Genomic DNA, 8,234 nt, shown 5'->3' on the forward strand with positions numbered 1-8,234 from the left:
CCGGTCCGACTCTAAGATTTAAAGTCGTTGCTCGACGGTCTTCAGGCCGGGGGGTTTATAGTCGCCGGTCTGACTCTAAGATTTAATGCCGCTGCTCGACGGTATTCAGGCCGGAGGGTTTTTAGTCGCCGGTTCGACTCTAAGATTTAACGTCGCTGCTCGACGGTGTTCAGGCCGGGGTGTTTATAGTCGCCGGTTCGACTCTAAGATTTAACGTCGCTGCTCGACGATCTTTAGGCCGGGGGGTTTATAGTCGCCGGTCCGACTCTAAGATTTAACGTCGCTGCTCGACGGTCTTCTACAATGAGCTTACAGCTCGGATAGTATATGCTCGGCCGAACGACACGGGGTTTTCGCCATCGAGCCTGTGGCTCGGATAATATACACCCGCCTGAATGGCATGGGGTCTTCGCCATCGAGCCTGTGGCTCGGATAATATACACCCGGCCGAACGGCACGGGGTCTTCGCCATCGAGCTTATGGCTCGGATAATATACACTCGGTCGAACGACACGGGGTCTTCGCCATCGAGCCTGTGGCTCGACTAATATACACCCGGCCGAACGACACGGGGTCTTCGCCATCGAGCCTGTGCCTCGAATAATATACACCCAGTCGAACGGCACGGGGTCTTCGCCATCGAGCCTGTGCCTTGAATAATATACACCCGGCCGAACGGCACGGGGTCTTCGACATCGAGCCTGTGGGGCGATGTCACTCAGGCCGACCTGCAGTCCAGTCAGTCGGACTTAGCGCCTCCTTCGACTAGACTTGAGGGAGAGGCATGTGATCCGCTTTTCCTTCTGCTTCTCCCCCAGGTCGGACGCTATGAAGGTGGTGGCCTCCGGTCGGGAAGAGTCAATCTGCACCTCCTCCTTTTCTTCGTAAACCAAATAAGGTGGTTTTTTGGTTATAACATTTACCTCGACTCGCGGCACTTTCCGAGCAGACTTGGCCTCGGCTCGGACCATCTCCACATAGCATCTTCGAGCTGCCAGCTGGTCTCCTTGTACCTCCTCTACTTGATCTTCCACCGGGAACTTGATCTTCTGGCAGAAGGTAGAGACGACCGCCCGAAACTCGTTAAGAGCCGGTCGCCCCAAGATAACGTTGTACGCAGAAGGAGCATCAACAACGATGAAGCTGGTGGTCCTTGTCCTTCTGAGCGGCTCCTCTCCCAACGAAATAGCCAGCCGGACCTGGCCGACCGGCAGGACTTCGTTCCCAGTGAACCCATAGAGAGGGTTGTCATTGGCAGTAGCTCAGCTCGGTCGATTTGTAGTTGGTCGAAGACCTTCTTGAATATTATATTTACCGAGTTGCCTGTGTCAATAAAAATACGGTGAATAGTATAGTTGGCTATTACCGCTCGAATGATTAGGGCGTCATCGTGTGGGACTTCGACCCCCTCGAGGTCCCTAGGGCCGAAGCTGATCTCGGGTCCGCTCGCTCTCTCCTGGCTGCAGCCGACCGCGTGTATCCTCAACTGTCTTGCGTGTGCCTTTCTAGTTCTATTGGAGTCTCCCCCAGTCGGGCCTCCGGCAATGATGTTGATCTCGCCTTTGGATGCGTTGCCCCTGTTCTCCTCCTCCCGAGCGGATGATCGAGGTCGTTCATGGGACGCCCGATGGTGGGCTCCGGGCTACTGATGATGATGCCGCTCAGGGGATCTCCTTTCTATCCTTTGAACGGGGCTCCATTGTCGATGTCGCCGATATGGTGAAGGTGATCGGCGGCAGTAGCTCCTTGGCGCAGGATGAGCGATGGGGGGGAGGCTCCGACAGTCGCGGGTGTTGTGAGTAGCTGACTGATGGAGCGAACAAAACATTGGGGTCCATACCTTCCCCTTGGGCTTGGATCGATCAACCATGACTTGCTGGACGACGTGCGACCGAGTGTGCTGATGAGGACGGGTGGCTTTGGCTCGCGGTCCTCTGGGGGACTGGTGACTGACGGGCTGCTTCCGCTCGGTGGAAGCTAGTTGGTCCGTCTGGGCTTCCTTTATTCTTGGCGCCTGAGCTTCCTCCACATTGATGTATTCGTTGGCCTTATGTAACATATGGTCGTAGTCCCGGGGCGGCTTCCGGATAAGCGAGCGGAAGAAGTCACCGTCCACGAGCCCTTGTGTGAACGCGTTCATCATTGTTTCCGAGGTGACCGTTGGAATGTCCATGGCCACCTGATTGAAGCGTTGGATGTAAGCTCGGAGCGGCTCTCTCGCGCCTTGCTTGATGGCGAACAGATTGACGCTGGTCTTTTGGTGGCGCCTGCTGCTGTTACGCTCCGCAAGTGTACGGAAATGTCGCAAGTAATATAAAAGATTATCGTATCCACAGGGACTGGAATAAGCACTAGAAATGTCTCAATGCGAATTAGCTAAACAACTATCCAATTGTTTCAAATGCAAAGTGAAGGTAAACAAATCTAATATTAAAGATCAACAAACAAGAGTTTAGTGTTTTGGGTTATGATAAAGGGAGATTCTAGGAGTTTCGGTTTCTTTTTAAGATTTCTTGAATGTAAATGGTTCACCAATTCTTATCCCTCAATTGCCAAACACTTGTAGAAAGTTGCCGGTTCTCTCTTGCAATAGATAACCGGCTAAGGACTAAGAAATGTATCTAAATATGATCAATTAGACGTGAACCTACGTTGTCCTTATACAGAAGCGCACCTATTACTATGCCTTCCTCGGATATCAACATAGAAACCCACAACTTATTAATCTATCAAGATACAAGAAACTAATCATAAGATCCATCATACTCTCTTGAATATTCCTATTTCCTCTTCAAGATTATCTCTCAAACGTCCTTACACGGGCTTGCACCTGTCACGTGGATCCCTCGGATGATCGAGTGAGAGTTTATCTTTACAAAGTCCACAAGAAATCCAAACAATCAATCAAGAATGAGAATTAAGCACAAATCACCATTAATCATTCAAGATCTAATTGATACAAGCAAGACAATGTCATTGAAACAAGAAAATGGCAAATCCATAAGAGATTACATCAATCCATCATACAAATACTCCCTTAATCCTAGAATACAAGATCTACTCCATGAATCGAGGAAGAATACCCGAAGAAATAAAGATTACAAGCATTTCTTAAATCCCCAATCCAAGAAACCAAGAAAAGGGGAAAAGAGAAAACTTATCTACGAAGAAGCCTCGTCTTCGGATCCAATCCTCGCTCCGGAGTCGAAATCGTCAAGAACTCCCCTCGAATCGCCCAGAAATCCTCCCAAGAATGGGAGGAAACCACCAAATCTTGCCTTCTCCCCAAAGGGGAAGAGATCCCCTTTCAATTCATGAAGGAGGGTTTAAATAGAGGAGGAAATCGGGCGCCACACGGCCCCATGACACGGCCGTGTGAGATTCACACGGCCATGTCCAGTTCCTTCTCTGCCAAAGCTGCACGGCTGTGTGACTCACACGGCCAGGACCCTTCTGTTCTCTGGAAATGCTACACGGCCGTGTGGTGCACACGGCCACCACTTGCTTGGCCTCTGGAAATCTCACACGGCCGTGTAGATCTACACGGCCATGTCTAATTTCTTCAAATCAAGACACGGCCGTGTGAGATTCACACGGCCATGTCCTCTTCCCTTCCTGTTAAAACTACACGGCCGTGTGTGGTACACGGCCTGATGCTCTCTCCCTTCAATTCCTTCCAAGCTTGCCCGAGGACGCATAATCTTCACCAATTTCGACTCCTGTGTACAGAAAATGCACAAAAAGCAGATCTCCGAACCAAAAGAGTAAATATGCTAAAAGGAAAGCTGGAAGTATAAAAGTGCATAGATCAAGCATGCTCAAAGTATGTAAATGTGCGTAAAAACATGCATAAAAGAGTATATAATCTACGCACATCACACCCCCAGACTTAAACCTTTGCTTGTCCTCAAGCAAAATGCTGCAGTCTAAATTCATATGTTCTACAACACATTCATAAAACCTAGTGCACTTTCCTAACTCTATCAAAAAGTTTCATTAACAAGCGTGATCATGGAAACAAGTAAAGTATGGTTCAAGCATAAGAATCTTGTGCACAGTGTAAAAGTAACTCAACACCCTTCAAGTTTCAATCCATGTCCTAGTCAAGTCGTCATCAAATTTGAATTTCTAGTGTTTCCAGTGAAAGACAAGTAACCAGTGATAGGCACTTACTCACCATTCACTTGGTTCATATTTCTCAACTAACCCAAGGTCTCAAAGGTATGCTCAATCTCAAGGGAAGCTAAGCAGTCATTTCCCCAGTAACCTAACTCGGTCTCAAAGGGGTGACTTGCTAGATTCCACTCATGACAACTGTTATTTTTTTTTTATTTTTTTTTATAAGTGTTTGCATTGTGCAAAACTTATTCACAAATGTACTTTTTAGCACACATGTTGGGATATTTTGATTTTTCCAAATGAGCTTTAATGATTTGAGCCTCATCCAGTAACCAAAATGAAAGTTGAGAAATCACCATGGAAACCAAGTACTAAGCAAACAAGATGAATCATGACTATTTCAATGACATCAACTATTCAAGCATCAAGCACAAGTGTAGTGAAGATAAAATCCTTAAGGTTGAACCAAAACTAAAACTCATCACCATAAGATTTTTAGCTTATTAATGCTTCCCAAGATAGAAAAAAGAACTACACAAAGTTTACTACTAGCATCATTCGAATATCATGAATCAAGACAATAATCGTGCTAACATTTCACTTGAATCCAAGAAAGCATATAAGTGAAGATTTGATGTTATCAAAATTGCCATGATTATTTCAAAAACAAGCAAAATAAAGCAACAAGCAATGAAAATAAGAACCAACATGAAAAACTAACAAAAACTAAAAACTGAAAACCAAACTAAATAGTACATGACACTCCCCCAGACTTAAACTTTTCATCGTCCCGATGAAATCAATATGGTGGAGGAGGTGGAAAATCAGGAAAATCAGGGAAGAAAAATGCAAAATCTTTAACAAACCATTTAACTTCGTTTCTGAAAAAATTATGATACTCAAACAATTTATCAATATCATCATGCACAAATCTCATAAAACCTCTAAGATCTTCATGAAATTCCATTTTAGCCTTATAAGCATTCATCATTTTAGAAATCTTATCACACAATTCTCTTTCACTCTTAAAACAATCTTGTAGCTTTTTAAATAGTTCCTCCTCCATAAGCTTCTTATTCTCAAGAAATTCATTAGTTGAATCTAAATCACTATGAATATTTTTTAAAGCAGAATTAAGTTCTTGAAACATAAAACTATGAATCTCTTGTGTTCACTAAACCACTCCATCCTATCCTTTCAAATAACCAAACTAAATCATCCTTAAACCCCAAAGTTTCTAAAGTTTCAACATCAAGAAACCTAGTGCCTAAAAGAGGTCGTTTACATAAAGAAGAATATCTATACCGTTGCTCATCACTAGAGAAAACAATACCAAAGTCATTAGAAATACCTTTAAAGCAAACATTCCTCTCCTTTCTTGCAACCACCTTCTCCTTCCCTTTTCTTATGGCCAAAATCTTCTCAATCACGTTTTCCATGGAAGAAAATCAAATCTCCTTAAGAAGAATGAGAAAGAAAAATTAGAAGAAGTAGTTTAAACCTTTAGAAATGGGAAAATAGGAAAGAGGAACGAGCGGCGGTACATGGTCGTGTGTCGCCCACACCCCGTGCCCTAATTCCCTAAAAAGATGTGGATTAGGCCGTGTGATATCACACGGCCATATTCATTTCTCATCGCACGACCGTGTCTGTGACACGGCCCCCTTCTCTTTCTTCTCTGGATTCCAGACACGGGCTGTGTCTGGGACACGACCTCTCCATCTTTCTCCTCGGGATTCTTTACACGGCCGTGTTTGAGACATGGCCTAGACCTTTTTCTCCTCGGGATTCTTTACACGGCCGTGTTTGAGACATGGCCTAGACCTTTTTCTCCTCGGGAGATCCTACACGGCCGTTTCTGGATGACACGGCCCAAGCACTTCCCTTCTCTACAACCTTTGCCTGGCCGTGTCTAGCACACGGCTGGGCTCTGTTTTGCACCTAACCTGAAAACAAAATCAAAAACAAGTAAAAACCAACAAAATGAATTTATACTAGCTAAAAGAATTCAATCTGGAGGGCGAGGTTCAGAAAAATACAACCTTTGTACCTCTTCTATTTTCGTACCATGAATATATTTTTTCAAACGTTGACCATTTACCTTAATTATCCCAAAATCTTTGTTCCAAATATCTACAGCTCCAAAAGGATAAACTTTCTTTACCTCATATGGACCCGTCCACCTTGACTTAAGCTTCCCAGGAAAAAGTTTTAATTTTGAATTGAACAACAAAACCAAATCTCCTACATTAAAGTCTTTACGAAGAATGTGCTGATCATGTCATTTCTTCGTCCTTTCTTTGTAAGATTTAGCATGCTCATATGCATCCATCCTTAATTCATCAAGTTCGTTCAACTGAAGCTTCCTTTTCTCCCCTGCTTCCTTTAAATCCATATTCAAATTTGCAATTGCCCAATAAGCCTTATGTTCTAGTTCAACTGGAAGATGGCAAGACTTACCATAAACTAATCGAAATGGGGTCATCCCAATAGGAGTTTTATAAGCAGTTCGATATGCCCATAAAGCATCATCTAATTTCAATGCTCAATCCTTTCTTGAAGTGGATACAGTCTTTTCCAATATGGACTTAATTTCCCGGTTAGATATCTCAGCTTGCCCATTAGTTTGAGGATGATAAGGTGTTGCTACTTTATGCTTCACTCCATATCTTCTAAGTAAGTTTTCAAACTGTTTCTCTATAAAATGTGATCCTCCATCACTAATGACTGCCTTTGGCACCCCAAATCTTGGAAAGATAATACTCCTAAATAATTTGATAACTGTTTTCGCATCGCACGTAGGAGATGCCACAGCTTCTACCCATTTGGACACATAATCTACCGCCACAAGAATATACCTATTCCCATATGAAAGAGGGAAAGGTCCCATGAAATCAATTCCCCAAACATCAAATAACTCAACCTCAAGAATGTAATTCAACATCGTTTCATTTCTTTTAGTTATATTCCCAGTTCTCTGACATTGATCACAAAACTGAACAAACAACTTAGCATCCCTGAATAAGGTTGGCCAATAAAATCCTGCTTGAAGAATTTTCGTAATCGTTTTTGAACTACCCAAATGTCCTCCATAGGACGAAGAATGGCAATGAAACAAGATATCTCTAATTTCTTCTTCAGGTATACATCTTCGATAAATCACATCATTGCACTTCTTATATAGGAGAGGTTCATCCCAAACAAAATTCTTAACTTCTGAAAAAAACTTTTTCCTTTGTTGATGAGAAAAATCCGGAGGTAACACTCCACTAGCAAGGAAATTCACAAAATCTGCGTACCAAGGAGTTTTCACACTTGATAAAGCTAATAAGTGTTCATTCGGGAATATGTCATCAATAGGTAAATCAAAATCCACCTCATTTTCTGACTTTTGAGATATTCTAGACAAATGATCCGCTACTACATTTTCAGCTCCTTTCTTATCCCTAATCTCAAGGTTGAACTCTTACAAAAGTAAAATCCACCTGATTAACCTAGGTTTAGCGTCTTTCTTTCCAAGTAGATACCGAATAGCTGCATGATCAGTATATACTATTACTCTTGATCCTACTAGATAGGATCTAAATTTATCAATAGCAAATACCACTGCCAATAATTCTTTTTCTATAGTAGAATAGTTTACTTGGGCTGCATCAAGTGTTTTACTTGCATAATGGATCGCATGTAAAATCTTATTTCTTCGTTGTCCCAAAACTGCTCCTACAGCAAAATCACTAGCATCACACATTATTTCAAAAGGAAGATCCCAATCAGGTGCTTGAATGACTGGAGCTGTTGTAAGAGCACTCTTGATTTTATTGAAGGCTTCAATACATTCGCTATCAAAACAAAACTCAACATCTTTAATCAACAGATTAGTTAATGGCTTGGAAATCTTTGAAAAGTCCTTAATAAAACGTCTATAGAAACCAGCATGTCCTAAAAAACTCCTAACTCCTTTTACATTGATGGGTGGGGGTAATTTGTCTATTACTTCCACTTTTGCTTGATCTACCTCAATACCATGCTCTGAAATTTTATGCCCCAAAACTATTCCTTCCTTAACCATAAAGTGACATTTTCCCTAGTTCAACACTAGGTTTGTATCTTCACAC

This window comes from Zingiber officinale, chromosome 3A, assembly GCF_018446385.1.
Source record: "Zingiber officinale cultivar Zhangliang chromosome 3A, Zo_v1.1, whole genome shotgun sequence".
Lineage (NCBI taxonomy): Eukaryota > Viridiplantae > Streptophyta > Magnoliopsida > Zingiberales > Zingiberaceae > Zingiber > Zingiber officinale.